We start from the raw sequence: 19,450 nt of genomic DNA, 5'->3' as shown, positions 1-19,450 counted from the left end.
ACATGGGCAGGAGCCAGAGGTCACAGACCTGCGGGGCTGAGGCGACTCGGACGACAGCAACCCAGGGCGCCCGCCCGTCGAGCTGGGGTTTGTGCCTGGGGAAAAGCACACAAGAGCTTGAACGGGCACGCTCCGTTAACTCGTTTAAATGGCCACAAGCACGCTGTTCTTCCTGAGGAATTACACCTTAAACAGACTTGGCTGTTTAAAAAACCAGCCCTGGTCCCCTGCAGCGGTGACCTCTGATCCCAATAGCAATGCAAAGATTTCTTGTAGTGCCGTGCCCGCGCTGCTGTGGCCGAGCGGTGCTAATGACCAATGGTCCAGGTGCGACAAACTATTTCAGCAAGAGAGGCGGAGAAGTCCTCTCCCACATCTGTGGGGCATTCGGTGATTATCTGCCTGTGGCAGTGGCCGTGCCTGGCGGGCGGAGGGCTCCTCGCTGAAGCCGGCATTCGTCAGATGGTGATGGGAGCACGTAGCAAAAAGCTCCTTCCCAACCCATGCAAGCCAAGCGCGGCGGAGACGGGTGGTTCACAGCCCCCATCCTCACCTGAGAACACATTTGCCATCTCACCTCCTCCTCCCCCGCAGCCCTGAGCAAGGCAGGTGTAGAAAGCTCCCAGCGCCACAGGCGGGGGCTTCATCCCCACGCTGTCCCTGGCAAGGAGGCAGGGCGAGGAGGGAGGCAGGAGCGCAGCAGGCCCTGCGCACACGCGGCCCCCGCCGAGGGCTCCGCGCCTGCCCGCCGCCCCGCTCACCTGCAGCGCCCCGCGCCATCCCGCGGCCGCCGCTCCGGCCCCGCTGCCGGGAGCTCCCGCTGCGGGAGGAAGGAGAGGCGTCCGAGGAGACACGAGGAACAAAAGGACGAGATCAGAAAAAGGAATAAAAGAAGGAAATGTAGCGAACACTAAAAACAAGAGGAGGAATTTTCCCCGTGGGGAAGAGAGAGGGAAGCGCCACTTACATGAGGTTTTCTTTCCCCCTACAGTTTCTGCAGAAATTCTGACAATGCACGTGCTCGTTTTCCCTTTCCCAGCCCACACAAACCTGTTGTTGTTTTACTTTCATTATTTCACTTTATTGTATTAGAAATGCTGAATCATAAAACAGGGGTTAGTGAAAATGGTATTTATCTTCCAGAAATAAGCCCCGCATTATTTTAAAGATCCCCACACTACTGCTGTTATTATTATTATTATCATCATCATGCATCTTGGCAGGTTGAAAGGTATCTCAGAACAGCAAGAATTCAGCAGTAATTTAACATCCCACAGCAGTACTTTAAAAGCTTCAAATAGCATTTTGAATTTTAAGTCAGTACAAGTGTAAATAAATGGATGCACTCCCACATGTCTGTTGTTTTTAAACTTGTGGTGATACTAAAATATTTGCCTAACAGCTTTGAGTTGTAGCAGAATTTCAGCTCATATATACACATGCATGTGATATTGAATTAAAGCATTTGTCATTCTTTTTCCATAAAAGACACAATTTGGCTCTCAGCAAACCATTTGAAATAGAAAAAATGACGATAATGATACTACAGCTCCATTTTATTTTATGATACTGTATTGATTTTCAAATAGACAATACATGTATTTTTGTAATGGTCTAAAAGAAGATATTCTGTCTTTTTATTTTACAGTCCTTGTGCTATTACTTTCATTTCAATAAAGGATGGCATCTTTCAGAGATGCTACCATAAATTGCTTCATTTAATAAGTTGCCACACAGAATAACAATATTACACCAGAAAGCAGCACTTCATAATTTGGAAGAAATAACATTTTTCTTTTAAAAATATTCCTGTCTCTTTATTTTTAAATTAATTTTTTCTTTCTGCTGTTTTCTTTCAGAAGGATAATATGATTATTAAAAAAATTCCTCTTTTTTCTTGCAAGCATTGGAACTTGGGTGTGACATAAAGGGGCTAATTAAAATGGGGAACAAATTAGATTAATTTCCACTGATATAATAGTGATATAAAAGTCTTGTTCTCAACAATGGCTCCATAATAGAACTATTTCATTTATGCCTAAGCAGGTTCCTTATTCTGTCTAGTGAGGATTGCCAGCAGTGTCTTAGAGACAAGGTTTTTATTATTTTTTGACAGTTTGATAGGAAGTCGGTGCTTGCTTCAGGGTTTGCAGTCTCTTCAAACCTGGATTATGAAGGCTACCATAAAAATATGAATAAAATACTACCTCCCCGAAGTGTCATACGTTATGGCTGCACCCCAATGTGGAGATTGCTTTTGTAATACCTGCAGAAAACATGCTCCATATGCCATTAGAGCTGCAATTCAAATACTCAGTCACTAAGGAGTGACTGCGGAAGGAGTCTCCTAAGCTGTGGAAGACAAGGTCAGTCAAAACACAGAGCAGGCTTCAAATTTGTCACAAGACAGTTTTTGCCTATGTCTATGGGTTTATTTGGGGTTTTCTTCCTCCTACAGAAACCGATTTCAATAGAATTAGATATTTTCATACCTGTTTTCTTGCAGGGATTAAATCTGAAATTTGCAGTGAGTGATGTCTAGTATACGTGAGACATAAATATACGCATTATTTTGCACCACAGAGAAAAAAAGATCTTGCTGGAATGTTACAATATATTAATAGCATTGTGCCATTTAGCATCCTTTGTCAGGTTGCAAAATGCCATTATTTCCAAACTGTAAGCCAGAATTTGCTTTTCTTCCTAACAGCATGGATATGCACAGATTTTCCTCTCCTTCTCCATTTCACAGGATAAATCCTCCATACCCTTCATACTATGACATGAAGGCACAGAAATGCTTTCACCGCATAAAGATAAGCAAAGTTTATAATTTCCTTTACATTTATGCAGTTTTTATAATTTCCTTTACATTTATGCAGTTGTGGGTACAAGAGACAGTTGCCTCATGCAACATGGTATCTCTTGAGGATGAAGGCAGAGCTAGACAATATAAAGAAAAAATCTTTCAGAGGAAAGGAAGATCAGATATTTTACTCAAACACCACCAGAATGATACTCACATAAATTGATTTGTTTTCCAGAATATGAAAGACTGGATCCGCTTATAGATAAGGTAAGGCATTCTCTCCAAGAACTTAACTTAGGTCTGAAGATGTGCTTTGCTTTACTAATCTTAGGGGATGCATGGCTTTAAATAGCATCAGTGTGAATGCCAGTAACAGTGTAAGTGACACTTGGGGAGCTTATTTCTCATTTAATTTATTTTAAAACTGGGCTTTCATACGCTGCCTACTCCAAACATGTAACTCATCTCCATATATCAAATTCTTTTGATTTGTGTGGAAAAAAATATCATTAAACAACTCAGGACACTGAAATCCTCTCTCTGCATACTAGGAAGCAAAATGCAAGACCTCTTATTATGGTTTGATTCCCGTTTCAGTGCAGACATGGAAGTAAGGTTGGTACATTCTTCTCTTCTGCCATTGCAGAAATTTGTCTCTTCTGTTATAACTGCAAAGAGATCTGGTTGCTAGTTATGGTATATGTTCACTGGTGTTTTAGGCTATCCATAGGAGAGAAGGGAGGCAGCTGTTGGATGCCTCAAGAGACCTTCTGATGCAAAAAATGAACACTACTATGTATAGATCCCTACTGGAAAAGGCACATGGTTCAGATTGTGTTAAATGATCAACATCTTCAAAGCCATCAGGATGTGGCATTTGACCGTCAATAGGAGATGGCCATTAACTGCAGGTGGAGGTGCAGCATCAGCAACGCACAAGTCCTGGTCTCCCTGTGCATCTGGTGGGTGCAGTGAAGTGAGGTGAAAAGGACGTAGGTAACTCATCACATATCTTGGGCAATTTTTGGTAATAATATGTCTCTCAGCACCAACAAAGTGCCCAATAGCAACATGTAATGTTCTTCATCATAGAAGGCCAAATTTTCATAATATCTAGCAATCTCAAACAGCAATGTACCTGCTGCACTAACATGTAATATATGTTCAATCACATAACTGGGCAACCAATAGCTTCTTAGGCATTGCTAGCAATTTACACAGACAATTGTGGTAAATCCACGCAGAGCTGTAGTTAATGCATACCACTCCAAAAGTAGGTACTGAAAGTCTAATTCACAGAGCTAGTTTTTTTAAGAGACCTCCTTTTTTGCCACCTAAAATTACCTTCTTTTCGATCTTTAATTCAGAGTAACAAAACATGGGCACTCAAATAGCCATTAGTGCAAGCAAGCCAGCAGAATGGTAGCTTGATTGCATGTACAATTTTCTGTGGGATATCAGAAAGCAAGTTAGTAATTTGGCCCTTTATCATTTTCTCTCTGTACATATGCGTAGGTGGGTGCTTCCACGTGTATGTATATGAATAACTATATCATATAATTACTTAATGCAATTAGAGTGAAAACCCAGAACCTACACTCTTGTTTTTCTGTTTCCCCTTTTTAAAAATAAATTACTCACCCCAGTAGCAAGAGCCAAAATATTCTTTACACTTGACGATTTAGCTACCTTATGTGTTTTTCCTGGGGAAAAAAAAAAAAAAAGCCCTCTATCATTTATCATGTCATCTTATCACAGTCTCTTTGTGGGACGCAAATAGCACACTAATGTTTTCTTTTGTTAGAGTGAGTTGGCAATCTCCTCAGAGATGGAGCAACTACAGACAGCTCTTTTTTTTGATAATCTTCCTGACACTTGGATGAGACTGGCTTATCCATCAACATACAGTCGCTCGGTGGTAAGTCAAATGCCAACAGTCATTCAGCATGGATGGCACTTCATGTCCATTATAAAAAATAGAATTGAAACGAAAGAATTTTTTTGGCAAATATCTTACCTTCTTGTGTAACTCAGAATAGGTTTTTATCATAAACTGATATTACCAGTGTTATGAAAAGCAGAAAGAGCCTTGCATTTACCTTGCCAATTACTGCAGACTTTGAAAGATTTCTCTAAAATTTGCATTCCCACTTCTTCCTTGCTTGCTTGCTTTTTTCTCAAGTTGTGTGCACTGATCAAATACGTTTGACAAATGCTGTAGGACTCAATATCTGCTACGCAGAAGACCAAGCTTGGTTTCTAGTGTTTTTTGGGATCAGAATTTTTAACAAAAGGGCACTGCTCTGAGCTCAAGGGTGAAATGATCACCAGAAGAAGGAGCAATTAACAAAATAGCTTCTGTTAAGAACAGAGAAAAGTTTCAGAGCAAGTAGTGGGGCTGTGATGTTTCTGTTCATCTTAATTGAACACATTAAGATGTGTCCATCTATCTACTCTCCATGACTGTTTTATAATACCAAAAATGAAACTGAAAGCAAAAAGTGAAAGCCATCCAAGGCTGGCAGATTATTTACTTGCTTACATACATTCAGTTCTCCACAGGTAGCCTCGTGAGTGAGGCAAAGAGCCACTGGCTGATGGAGCTAACCAGGACTCCAGAGCTGACCAAAGGACAGGAAAGCTCTGCCAAGCACAAAGACAGGTAGCGCTAGAAGGCAAAGCAAGCCCACACTTCTGAGATCAGTTCAGACTTCTGAGAGATCAAAAGTGGAAGAAGAAATCTTGTTCAGCAGAGGAGACATTGAGAAAAGCACCAGAGGTACATTGTGGTGGAGATCAATCAGAGCTTTATGGAATTAAATGCTCTTTTAGCTTTGCTTGATGGAAAACTAAACCACCATAGAGATACTGTGATGTCTGTGATAAATATATGTCCTGAAGACAGAAAGCGTTGCCTAGGGGATATAACACAGTAATGCTAAATTACAAGCTGTTTTCCTGAAGGACAACACAGCTGCTTTCTTTAAAAAAATATATGGGGGATTCAAGCTGGACCTTATATTCATGTTTGGACAAAAGAGGGTAAAAGTACCCACTGATTATATAAAAGCTATCTTGCAGAACTAGTAGGATTTAAGGTGACAGATTATCTTTTACCATCAGGTGCAAAATGCAGTGAGTCACCGGGGAGCAAAATCATTGCTGTGAAGCAGTGTTATGCAGCTGGGCTCCAAGACAGCCTCCCTGCTGGAGCACAGCGTGTACGGGGAGGGACTGCAGAGCAGGTGAAAGAGGTACCAGAGAGGTTACACATAGACAGGACTGGTGGAGTGGTCAGCTTAGCCTGGCTGTCAGTCCCCTGGGTTTGGGAAGGTGGAAAAAAAAACCAACAGAGACTGAAAACAAAACTTGAATCACTGTCGTGTCTAAAACCCCATAGTAATGGTCAGTAGCAGGAGCTGTAAGCTTCCTCCAGGGAAGGACATCCTCCCTGTCGTGCATGCTGCAAAGCATGCGGAGGCCTCAGTCATCGTGATAGTTTTATCCTCCTGTTTCAACCCCCTCTGTCTCTTATATACCTACCTGACATGCCACCATCTGAGATATTTGAAAAAAACTCCTTTGATTTCTAAGCAGCTGACATTTTAAAGTAAGGTGGGACAGAGTGAGGAGGTAAAGGGAAAAATCAGAATACGTGCACAGTTTAAGCATGTTTGGCTCAGCAATGTGTCAGAAACAGCAAACACAAGTGATAAAATGCCAGAGATCGTCAGATCACCTAACAATCTCATATGTTCAGTGTATCTTCAGGATCATTTTCTGTGTCTTTGAAATGAACACGAATTCTGTTAATGCCTCCCTTTATAAGCTGGCCCTGTATGTCACCTATTTCATATTTCTGTGGAGGAGTCACCTCTTGCCTCTAAGCCAGCAGTCTCCTGTCTCTGGCTTAGATACACTCAACTATCCCCAGGGCAGATGTGTCTAGTATTTCTTAACAGCAGCATTTTAGGAAACAAGAAGCAATACCACAGACTGCCGAAAAACCCCTCAGCTAGAGAGGTGGGGATGTGATACCAGAAATCTTAAATGGGGTAAAAAGAAAAGAACCAAGCTTCTGCTTTCTTCTTCAAGCCACAGGAATTCAACAGATGGGGAAATAGAATAGAGTGTGGAGGAGAGAGAAAGATTGGAAACTTGTGTCACGGGTCATCCAGTTTCTGGAAATCTGCAAAAGACCAACAGTGGGACACCTTAACAGAGGCAAAAAATGCTTGGGTTCTGGGCTGTGACTGCATTGTCAGGCAACAGCTGTAGCAGGCTGAGATGAGAGCAGCAGTGAATGAGGATTTGAAAGGAGACATCGCATGTAGAGGGGATGACGTGAAGGGGCATATAAGGAGCACAGGATGGTGGGGAGGGAGGGCAGGAAGGCACAAAATACAGGAGCTGCCAGAAGAGGGGATTTTCATTCCTTCTTTGGAAGATATTCATGATACACAGATACAGGCTTAGAAACTATTCCATGAAAACTCAGGGTTATGGCACTGACTCCCTCACAGGCTAGAAAAATACAGGCTTGAAAGGAAAAGGCCTTCAGGGTAGGAGGGTTTGTTATTTAGGGTTTTAAACTGACAGAATCTGCTGCTGACTTGTAAGGTGGGGAGGTATTAACTCCTGAGAAGGAGGAACAAAAGGCAAGGATTGCAATCCTGTGAGAAAAGACAAGGAGCGTTGCAAGTAGAGGTGGGCTGGTCCAGAGGGGGGGGTTAAGGATATTCATCGAGTGCTTTGAGATGAAACATGCTGTGTGTTCGCAAAGGTGTCTGTCAGTCAAGTGGGGGAGCAACATTATGACAACCTCTCTTCCAGGAGCAGCAAAGACCAAGATTTTATTCCCTGCAAAGCCAGCCAAGAAATTACTGAAATGGCTGTTTTAACAGTCAAAGCTAGCAGGGGTAGAACAAAAGAACTCCAGATGCACGTACACACACATCCATCTCTCTAGCCATGTTCTCCTTTGGCCTCCCATGAGCCAACTTCCCCTTAAAGGAAGTCTCCTACATTGGTGAGAAAATAGGCAGCAAATTATTTTGCTGCTATAAAACAAAACTATCTCCATTTCAGGGAGGGGTGCAAAATGGGTGTAGCTTGCATGAAAATTTCTGAGTACTGTTGAGCCTAAAGCACATGGAATGGCAGAAAAGAGGTTAGATTTCTTTTGAAGGAGCCACTCTTGTTTGATGAATAGCAACTTGCTGTCTTACTGGCTTACCTCTCAAAGAATGGCTGTTGCCGTGGCTCCATGAGACAGACAGGCTCGGGTCCCAGAGGGGCAGTTCTGAAAGCCCACAAACACACAATTTGCTGTACTTGCTGTTTTTCACTTGTCAGTATTTAATTAACAAATACAAATTCAGAACTGTGCTAAAAAAAAAAAAAAAAGATAGTTTGGTTTGGATAAAAACTTTTAATATGAGGAAGTTGCTTGTTAAACAGAGAGAAATTTGTTGTTCAGCTGCACTCAAAACACAAGAAAAGGGAAAAAAAATTAATGTGTGCCAGGGCAAAAGAAGCACTGTCTTGGCAAGAAATAGAAACATTTGCAAGCTTCTGAGTTAGTATTTGAACAATGGAGAAGAAAATGAACTAAAAAAACTGACTAATGGGCTGCTGAGAAGAATCTTCCTCCCCCTGCTATACACACTGATTTTTATGTTTTCTTATATCCAGATAAGATGGACTGATGGTACAACAAATAATATCTGACACAGGAGTTATACAAAAACTGTGGTATCAAGAACAGAATTTATAGTGGCCTGCACTCCTTGAATTCAATGGCAATCAAATGAGTAACAAAAGTATAATCAAGTACCACTATTCCTTTCAGAAGATACTGAAAACTCTGTAAGCTTTTTCACACAGTTGCTATCCCAGTATAGGCTGATACAAAATAAAAACCAAAACGCCAAAACCAAACCAAGCCCTGAATTCTTGGTTGAAGACCAAGGTGAGAAGAAACCTTAAGTCTGGCTGTCAAACATCTGAAGAAACAGGTTTTCCAGTGTTTGCTTTGGTCATTTTCCCTATGGTGGATAACTTCAATAAATTACCCTTAATCCTTCATCAGAAGTCTGCCCTTTTTCAGTTTTATCCCAAGTTCCTAGTCGGCAACTTCTCAAACTGCCCTTCACATTTTGGAGTTATCTTTATGTATTGCAGGTGAAGGTAAGAATTCCCTGTTGACAAGCTATTCATTAGTATTTCCTTTTAATCCTTTTCCTATACAAAACAAATTTCTAAATATTGCCTGTGTCATAGTAAATCATTTTAAATATACATACTTAACTTGGGGCTGGTCGGAGGTAGGGCTGCAACTGTTTGCAGTCCAGGAGCTTCACTTTACTGGATCCTTCTTAGCATGAAGGTGCCAAGTCAGAGCATGTGTGCACACACAGAGCATTCCAGGTACAAAGTGCATCCAGGTCTTTCCCAGCACCTGTGATTCCTGACCTTCTACACCCAGTTTGCTTCTAAACACTCTGAAAGCAACAGCACCCTATTGAAACCCTCGGTGTTCCAGCGTTTGCTAAGCAGTACATACTATTAGTGAACACTTTCACTGCAGGGTAAAATTTTCAGATGCAGGTGATACAATGCACTGAGGAGTATTGGCTGGGGGAAGAAAGCCTGTCATACATAGCAGGACTACTGATAATGTGCAGTGCATTACACTGCAGCAAAAATGACTAACATCAAAGCTAAACAGGAATGATTTGTATGGTTGAGACAAGTAGAATAAAATATGTATTTTAAATAAATCAGTTTTTAGGAACACCAGGCACAGGTTAATCCTTTATAAATATGTTCACAGAGTACATTAGACACCAGCCCGCCTACACAAAATGAATGCAGCACACACTCTGATGTATTACAGAGGCAGGATAAATGAGGGAACTCTTCTGTGTTTGATCTGGTTCTGCTCTGTAATTCAGAGATACTGGAGATGGGTGGTGAGTTTCTCATTGATCCCAAAAGAACCAATAATGTCAAATCCTGTGAAATGTAAGCTTTGTAGAGGATTGGAGCCTGTGCACGAAGGACATTGTAGCTTTAGGGGCATATTCTCTTCTCTGGAATGTGTGTAACTGGTATTCACAAGAGTCATACATATCCCGGGGAAACTAGACCCTGTAGCTTAGCAATACTTAAAATGCATACCTAGCTCCACAGGCAATTATATCACTCTCATGGCTACATCTGCATCCAGTTATCAAAGGATAGATTTCCAGTGGATAATAAATGAACCTGCAAATTAATACCTTCAGAATTTTGAAACAATGCTAAATTTGCCACACATCAGCGTTTAAAAATGCAGCAGAACAAAGCCAGAACATCAATCCAAGTCTAAGATATTTAGATAGAAAACACAGAGCTAGCACATAGATATGGAAATAATCAATTCCATTTCCCCCCACACCCCTATTCTTTGCAGCTTTTTAAAACCACTTACTCCAGTCCTTGCTTCTCTGAACTGTATCTTGCATGTGGTGGAGGTGTTAATCCACAGTTACTGCACAGCAGAGTTGTGAATTTTAGCTAATGAAAGCTTTTTAAAGGCACAATGAAATGCTCAGATGAAAGGCAACAAAGAAGTGCAAAGTATTATTGCAGCCTAGCCTAAGTTTTACTGAGAGCATTCTTATGCAGGATGGACACAGCATAAATATGTATTACAGATGATAAACTCCCTATAAAGGCTAATTCCCACCCCTGAAGCTGCCAGAGGCAAGGGTGGCAGTCTTCTAAGACTTAATAAAGTCTCACAATGTTTTCATCCTGTTCCCACCCCCAGGAGCTGGAAGAGAACCCCTGTATTCATCTGAATCCTTAACGAACAGCATGTCCACCCCGGCATATTGCCGGCACAATTAGATCACCGGGAGTGCAGATTGGGATGGTTCAGTGAACATTTTAAGGCAGAGGCAAATACAGGAAGGACAGCAAATGCTGTAGTCCTAGTTACAGCAGTTTGGCATACAGTAAGTTTATAGTGTGTATCTGTATGCTAGCTATGGGAGAGGTAAGCAAAGGGACAGAAATCTGCTTGTCATTTTCCTTGGTAATTTTTGCTAAAATCCAAGTAATTGTGCATGATAACAAAAAGGAACAATTAACACAGTCTGTATTTTGCAAAGGTGAGAAAGGGATAGCTGTCAAGAGGATGTGGATGAAAGCACCAGTTCTTTTCATTTGGAAAAGAACTAGCACCAGAATAAATGTACAACAGCTTACCAGGCAGAGAGAGGACAGGATCTGCTGCTCTGAAAGATGGTTTGATCTTTTACGATGGGAATGAAGTCTTCAGTTTGAAAAATATTGTTATGCTTCCTAGGTCTGCAAAAGCTAACATTGTTCTAAAGACTGCACCTCTCTGATCAGCTGTCGTTTCACTGATCATAGTCTCAGTGATCCGTAGCCCCCTTCTTTTTCTGCCTCTGCTCAGATAAAAGATTGCAGCTTCATTTCAGTTATTATTTGCATGTTTTTCTTAACAGTTTACTTTCAGCAGCTTCTGATTTAGCCTTATGTGTTCTGTTGTTTGGGAAAAGGCTAGAAAGATAATTTTTAGATCGTTACCTAACATTTTCAAAGTAATAGCAGGCACCTCATGCATGCATCTCATGTTCCACCCTTTTGGTAAATGTATTCTAACACTCTACTTACCTGCTTTAAAAGGATTGGCATGTTGAACCAGCTGGCCTTTTTCCAGCGCTATAGCTTTTCATGTTATATTCTGCTCCTCCAATTTCTGTATTTTCCCTGCATTTTGCAAGACAAAATGCAGAAGTTGAAAGGCACATAATGTTTATGTGACAAAATCTTGCTGCTAAGTACAGTATTACTGATAGATTAGTTTAATGCAATAGCAGAATGTAATTTAATTATAGTAATAGTGCACAGCAACAATCTTACTACTTATGTCAGATTGTGAGACATTCTCTTTTAAAAGCTTCATCATTATTATTTAGTTTTTTGATTTAGTTCCACAGTGTCCCCCCTTCCTCCACATATAGTAAATTAATTTCATAGGTGTAGAAGAAACATTAGGTAAATTGCTCTCATTTTGCCCTAAGAATTCACAATACTAACTGAAAATCTATTTTGCATCATTAGACAATAGTCAGACAGCCTTGTAGCCTTCTGGGCAGTAAGTCCTCAGACCTGCATTCTGCAGTTAAAAAAAACTGAAACAAACATCAAAAAGCAACACAGGCAAAAAAAAAAAACCAAATAGGAGCATTCCAGCACATCTACCTTCTGTATTTACCTGAGAGCTTTTACTGGAGATTGATCCAAAATCCTGTGCTAGCCATTAACTATTTCTACATTCATGTAAACTACTGTAGTTCAGGGCTCCAGGTTTTTTCAGCCCACAGCTTCCACTGATTTCAGCTGTGGCTGACAGCAATTCTGAAAATCCAACCCACAATAATTCCTATTTCTAAAGTGTTTTCTATCTGAAGACCACAGAATTTTCTATCAGTGGTAATTTAGCCTCCAGAAAGACAGAAAAATATATCTTCAGCCAGCACAGCTGTATGCAAAGTGAACATCTGTCCATTGCCAAATTCAGTTTAGCCAATAATAAAAAAAAAACCACTTGATTTTCTTTTCCAGACAGGATCAGACTGCAAGGGAAAGCCTGGAGAGGATTTCTCTGCTTTAAAAAGAGAAACAGGGGAAGACTGAATTTCCTAAGGTCACTGAGGAAATGCGTGGCAATAAGGTATGCTAGATTTCCCCAGTCCTTTTAAAGCCTCAGCAATATATTTATATATGGCTGAGAGACATTGTCTTTTTGTAATTGCATCATGGCAAAAGCTCTTCTTGCCTTATTTCAATAACAAGGTAATGTGACTTAGCCAAACCACTGCAAATCACTTATTTTTAGAGGGAGGAAAAGATGTACCCTTGAAAGTATGGAAAATGCAAAAATAATCCTGCTGTATGCTGACAGGTTGCTGTTCATTTCCGAGCTTGCCCAAGGCTTTGTATGTATTTTCAGCATATACAGTCTTTTAGGTGTGAGGCTAAAGCTACAAAGGGTCTTGGGCCCAGTACTGTTAAGCTTGACTCTTAGGGGCTCTTTCAGCTTAAGAAACCCCTACCTCATTTCTGCTTGTTTCAAGGGTTTTGGAAGATGACTACAGGGTGAGTGGACACAATTCTCTCCCCTTTTGACTTGACAATGTGTAAGGGTGTGTGGAAGTATCCATGCCTAGTGGCTCCTTTTAGTACAGCACACCAACATAAGGAGTAAATAAGTCATGCTAGATTTCCCCAGTCCTTTAAAGCCTCAGCAATATATTTAAGAGCAGTTCTGTGCCATGAGAGAGAAAAACACACAGTCTTTTTCAGATGTTTCAATCCAGAATCAATCTTTTGCAGCAAAAGATTTTTAAAAAATCTTTTAAAAAAGATTTTTGCTAAATATTTTCTAAAAGATAGCCAATTTAATTGTGTTTTATGATACCAAAGACCACCTGTCACATCTACAGTACCTTTAAAAGCTACAGATAGAAGTATAATTATATGTCAGTTCATTTTTGCATTCATTTTGGCATGTGGCAGAACCCCTTTCTCTAGCCAGTCTCTGCTACTGTAGCAACACCCCGTGCTCAGCAGCAACCTGGACTTTGATAGAAGTGGCACCATATTTACACCTTTATGCCCTGGTGTTATTCATACTGTGTACCATTTGCTACCAAAAGCCTCTGCATTTCTTAAAGCTTTGTCTCAGAAGAAAGAAATCCGGGTCAAACTCCCCTGCCTGAAAGCAAGCTGGTGGGGGACTTAAACCTTTGTCTTAGCTCCACATCTTAGGTGACTCTTCTGAAGATTTAAGGGCACTAAGAAAACATTGTCCTCTTTGCTGTGTTTTGCATGGAACTTTATAGCAACTGGAAAGCAAGAAGCTATTCCCAGCCTAAGATCTACTACAGTAAATTAGGTCACTTCAGCTGCGTTTGTAGCAAGACAATGTACAAAAAAGTCTGTTCCTCCCATTGATAACATTGTTCCCTTGCCTATAGGTGTTGGTTTGGAAACAAATGTAGAGCTACGATTTAAAGTGAAACTCATGATTATTAGTCTCCCAGCTATTTTTTCCCCTCTTTTTTGTTTTTAGTTTAACCATTCCGGTGCAGTGAACAACTTCTGCGCTGCTGTGAGCTTGACTCCTAGCCTCAAGATCTCACCCTCCCTAGTGTTGTCTGGATATCAATTCTTTCAACCCCCAGTCCTTCCTCACAGGTAGGAAGCACATCACAACTCATTAGTAATTTACTGCTACAGTAATTTTTATAATTACTGCCAGGAGGCCTCATTAAATTTGATCTAATGAATAAATATTGTATTTTTCAACGTGATTACCAGAACAGCTTAAGCTGTGTGCCATAAACAATTATTTTCCTCAATATGCAGTATGTCAGTGAGTATTGATTTTTATTTTGTAAAGAATTTACTGTATTTCTATCCATGGCTATTAGGTAATAAATAGCCAATCCTCTGAAGCCTCAATTGCCACAGAACAGATGGCAAAACAGAATTTGGGGTATCTTTTGCAAAAAGTAAAAGAATGCACGTTAGTGAAGATAAAGGGTTTGTCTGGAGGTTAAGAAGGAGTGCTCCAATGTGAATGTCTCTCCTAGCCCTCAAGAAAGCAGCCTGCTTTAGTCTGGAGTCTCTGATGTGTAAGTCTGTGATACCAAAAAAATTGAGGATTTATTAGCAGGATACAACAAAGCATTTTATCTCAGAGAATTAGCACACGAACAAACATTGATGCCTTATGTTTCATTTGCTTTTAGAGCAACTGCTCAGATGGAACATTCTTCTAACAGGTTCAAGAAAAATAAAGAAATATACAATATGCTGAACATGAACCTATAGTTCAAACCGAGGCTGCAAATTATATTTACTTTCCAGCATCATTTATTCCTTTTTTTTTTTCAGCAATTGCAGACTTTAGCACACGAAACTGTAACCAAGCAGTGAACTGTAACAAAAGGCATGCATCAGAGGAGCTGAGGACCAGAAGGAAAGCCTTTGCATTTTTGTCATGTAAGAATGTTTTCTGCACCTTCAGCTATACTGTACCATATTAGATAGATCTAATTCCCTAGCTAAAGCACTGCTTAAATACTTTTAAAGTAAATGTATCTACATCAATAAATAGCACTGTTGGTCTGTGCTATCAGATTTTCTGTTTAAAACAAGACTTTCACTTAGGGCAAAAGTAAAAGGGGTGTGGGTAAACCTAGGGTCACTAGGGGCAATTCATGTACCTGAAAGGATTTTTTCCTATTTTATGGACATTTTTAACTTGCATTTTCTCCCTTGATTGTTTAGTTTAAGGAAACCTGGGAAGTCTCGAGATTGTTAGCTCAGTCTCCCACGCTGGGACATGGCCTCCAGTAGATTTCCCTGGGCTGAGCACAGTGCAGCTACCAAGCTGTAACTGTGTGTCTCCAGAACAGCCTCTCTGGCTCTCACCAGCACACAGACATTACCTCCAAGTAAACCATAGGCAATTAATTCTACACAGGGCCTCGGGACTCAGACCCACCTTAGCTGCTGCTCCATTTCACAACATTTCTACTTCAGGACACTTAGCATTTGCTCTCATAAGGCTCTTTACACCCAGGTTTCTCTTGTGACAGATGTGAAGGAACCTCATTCTCACCAACAATGGTTGAAAAATACCAGTGCTTTCAGATAGGCTGTCTAACAAAGCTGGCAGCAGCTGCTGAATGATCTTTGCATTGAAGAGCAACTACAAGACAGATTCTCTCCCCTCTTTTTATTTTTGGTGCTCCATGTCCCAAAACCACACTAATCACAGCATTGCAGAGCTCATCACAACTACAGGTAAGAGCACTAGCAACAGTACCCTGGTCTGACACCTCTAGTACCTCTTCTGGCTGCAGCAACTGTTTTCTGAGGGAAAAGGTCAGCATGGTTTAGGTTTGCAAATGGTTTGCCATTCACAAAATCACAGCAAGCTGTGACTCACTGGGAGGTGCAAGGGAGCTCCAGCAAGGCCAGCTGTTGCACTAGGTATCAGGGAACTCTAAGTTATGGCAGGAAAAACATTTCCTTGTGGATCCAAATATGTAAAAAGTATAATGTAGTATCTGTACAGGGGAAAACAGAAGCTACATTTCAGCAGTCAGGCTTAATTAGCAAGTTAGTTAAGCCTGACATCAGCCAAACTGTTCATCTCATTTATAACTTTCCTTCAGAGCTGGAAAGAAAAATAGAAATCAAAAGCTAGACGTGAGGTTTTAGAAACTAGAAAAACAGATTGGAATAAAACCGATGATACCTAAGAGACTACAATACTCTCAACTCCCATGCATCAGCTATGATGTAAAATATACTTACTAGTGAGTATGTCAAAGAAATAGTGCATAATATACTTACTACTGAGTATGTCAAAGAAATAAACTAATTCTGTTTGCAAGGACAAAGGGTGTGTGTCTTCAGCCTGTGCTTAGTAGGTACACAGGAAAAAAAAAGCATTATTCCTTGCTGTGGGTAAGTCTGCATGTCTTGATGAAAATTAATTGTACTCGCATTAAGAACATTCAAGTGTTAATTTTTTTCCAAAGCAGGCTTTAGCTATGTTAGTGAGTGGAGTTTTGGTCTTGCAACTACAGGAAAAGTGACTTGTTTGAGATCATACCAGCAGGTTTTGACAGAACACTGTATCTGTATTCTGTAATGGGCACATAGATATCATATACACAGGTATATTTTTATTTACTGGAGGTGCTTTTCAGAGCTTTGTAATACCAGTTCTGTTTTCTAGCCACACCAACCATTTAAAAACTAGAAGTTACTTCTCCCAGAAAAAAACTAGGATTACATCAAAGCATTTCAGTTCCTCACAACAAAACTCTGTGCTTGGTTTCCAATACTAAAATTGTAACATCACAACTTTTTCATAAGAATTAAATAGAAAGAGAAATAAAGGGGGAAGAAAAAGCTTTAGAGTGTTAACTCTCCACGGCAGGAGGAAGCCAGCATGGGCATTGAGCTCAGCACACTCATTCCCTTCTCCCTGCTGAAAGGGACACAAAAAGAACTCTGGCTAAGCATTTATTTTTCTGCTAATGTGAAAGTTTTCTTTTAAAGAGGAAGCAGATTGAACAGAGCACGAGAAAAGAATTTGACTCTGGCTTATTTCCAAAGGGTTTTTTTTTCCTGATGATTCACTGTTATCACTTGTATTCACATTACAACTAGCCTCAAAAAGAAATATCCAAAACCGAAACCAACCCCCCAACACACCCAACAACAAAAAAAACCAGCACAAAAGCACTAAGAAATAGTCTTTCCTACTGCTAAATTCTGCTAATAAGCTATATAAGAAGAGGATAATGTAAGATAAGAGTGCCTGTGTTCATTGACATTTGAGTAGGTACATTGCTACCCCTCTATATCTGGAACTTCAGGGCACCTCTAAAAATGGTGAAATTCCAAGTGCTAAACAAAACGGTGGACACGGATTGAACTTATTTTACTTCAGCTATATAATAAGGTAGAAACCATCTAAATTTCTCTCAAGTCTAAAACATTTAAATATTCATTATAGTCTTTCCAGTCTTTCCTTACTATCAAACAGGAATTTGTTTGGATACCCAGAGAGAAGACATAGCTGCTAATTCTCTGAAAACATGAGCAATAACAATTTTTATTTATGGGAGACCTCTCACCCACAGTCCTAGTGTCAGTCAGTTGTGAAGCTTATATAGCAATTCACAAACATACCATTTTTACATGGATATTCAAGCTAAAAAGAGGTAAGGGAAAGCCAAAAGGAGTGCTGGTAGGGTTGCTTTGTTGTTGTGTATGTGATTAAAAGAGAATGAGGATGGTTGCCTTAGGCTTCTGTTACTTACACCTCTTGACACAACCTAGCACATAATTTCATTCTCTGTGCCTGCAGTTACATTTAGAGACAGGAAAGGATATGAAGCTAGTTGGAGTCCAAACACAAATCTATAATTTCAGTAACATTTTATATCTGCTTTCAGGAGTAGATACAAGTTTTGCCTGTAGACATATTCCAAGGAGGGAAAGACTGTACCAGTAGGTTTCAACATAGCTGGAACTACACTTCAACTGATTTTTTCTTCTAGCCCAAGGCATCAGTAAAAAAACTTCTGAAGTACTACTAACAGAGACAGATGTAATGCCTACTTACCCCATCCTGACCATACCATGACTTCTGGCTTATTTTTTTCACATATGAGAATTTTCTGCCATCCATACAACAAGAGCTAGACCAATTCTAGCTGGAAGAAAGCTTGTACCAAACAGCAACAAGAGCTATTTCAATATGACTGCATCTCTATGCTCTAGACATATTTTCATACAGATTCAATATCCACAACTTCTTCTATCAGTCACAATAGGATTCCCAGTTCCCCTCTCATCTTTCATTTTCAGGACTCCTACCTCTAGCACTGATCATTACATTTTTGAGTTCAAACATAAAATTCCCCTACCGTTTCCCAGGTCCAAAGGGCTTGTGGGGTTTTTAGGAGACCCAGGCTTATTCTTTGGAAGAATAGTGAGACCCAGTCATGCAAGTGTAGTGCTGTCCTCTCTCTTTGGCATTTGCAGCCCATGCACTCATGTGTTATCTACCACAAAGCCCAGCATTATCTGGGTGCTGGTGTTTGGGATCCCATAGACTGGCCAGCCTCTATTTGACAGTTTTATCTTTTTACTCACTTGCTTTAGAGGCAAAGAACATGAAAGAACAGTAGGCAGCATTTCCAATATCTCCCCACTAGCTCACACCATTAGCTACGCAAAAGCTGCCCTCACAAAAAGGCCAAAGAGAACAAACTGGATTATGCCAGCAGAGGTCAGTGGGTGACTCTTGCCAAAAGTTTCAGATGCACAGTCTATTACAGATGGTTTCAAAGTCAGCTGAGTTCCCTCACCCTGAAACACTTCAAGTAATTCTTTAACTAGATGCCACCATTTTGCTCTTTTTCATTTGCCTACCTAAGGAAATGATGATGATACTTTGGTATGTTGCCATCTCTGTGCTTTTCTCTTCAAAATACATTTTTAGGTTGCTGGCAGACAAAATAAAGGTTTATCAGCATATGAGGCTAGGAAGGAAGAGGGGTAGTTTCCAAAGTTAAAATTAATGTTTACTGTATGCTTCAGCCTATGAAGCAATATTGCCATGATGTTTTTTAAACTTACATATAATGAAAACAAGTTTAATTGTTAAAGAATATGAAAGTTTTTTTCTCAATATTTGAAGAGACCTAATGCTTCAATGTTTGGCTTAATTAAAATCAAGTGGTATGGAGGGAAAAGCAAACGACACATATATTAGTATATACCAGCCTAAGAAAATCTTCTGATAATAAGGAAGTTATGACCAATTAAATCAGTATATATGTTCATTATAAATTATTTTATCAGGTAAAAAAAGTTTTTCAGACCTATGCACAAGATCACCTGGCTCTAAAGCAGAGTAGTGAGGAAATGTCAACTTATGCAGCCTTTTTCAGTTATAAATCAGTAGTCATTCTACCTCACACATGAGCTTCATTCTTTTGTTCTTCCTTACATAGTGATACTCTA

The 19,450-nt window shown here is 40.1% G+C and overlaps 3 long non-coding RNA genes across 4 annotated transcripts; 2 read left to right on the top strand and 1 right to left on the bottom strand.

Moving 5' to 3' along the window:
- Window positions 1–797: 797 nt before the first annotated feature.
- Window positions 798–5,586, top strand: LOC137477156 (uncharacterized). Of its 2 annotated transcripts, XR_011000830.1 has the most exons (5): window positions 798–972; window positions 2,117–2,366; window positions 2,883–3,076; window positions 4,614–4,727; window positions 5,372–5,586. It is a non-coding gene; the product is annotated as an uncharacterized lncRNA (long non-coding RNA). The 2 variants fall into 2 exon arrangements; XR_011000829.1 differs by lacking the exon at window positions 2,117–2,366.
- Window positions 5,587–6,967: 1,381 nt separating this feature from the next.
- On the top strand, window positions 6,968–12,556 carry LOC137477157 (uncharacterized). Its single transcript, XR_011000831.1, has 3 exons — window positions 6,968–8,998; window positions 10,626–10,812; window positions 12,452–12,556. It is a non-coding gene; the product is annotated as an uncharacterized lncRNA (long non-coding RNA).
- Window positions 8,700–12,379, bottom strand: LOC137477158 (uncharacterized). Its single transcript, XR_011000832.1, has 2 exons — window positions 12,102–12,379; window positions 8,700–11,593 (listed from the first exon to the last, which is right to left on the bottom strand). It is a non-coding gene; the product is annotated as an uncharacterized lncRNA (long non-coding RNA).
- Window positions 12,557–19,450: the final 6,894 nt, after the last annotated feature.

This window comes from Anomalospiza imberbis, chromosome 7, assembly GCF_031753505.1.
Source record: "Anomalospiza imberbis isolate Cuckoo-Finch-1a 21T00152 chromosome 7, ASM3175350v1, whole genome shotgun sequence".
NCBI lineage: Eukaryota > Metazoa > Chordata > Aves > Passeriformes > Viduidae > Anomalospiza > Anomalospiza imberbis.
Note: the sequence above shows the minus strand (reverse complement) of the source record. Positions and strands in the feature narration are given on the sequence as shown.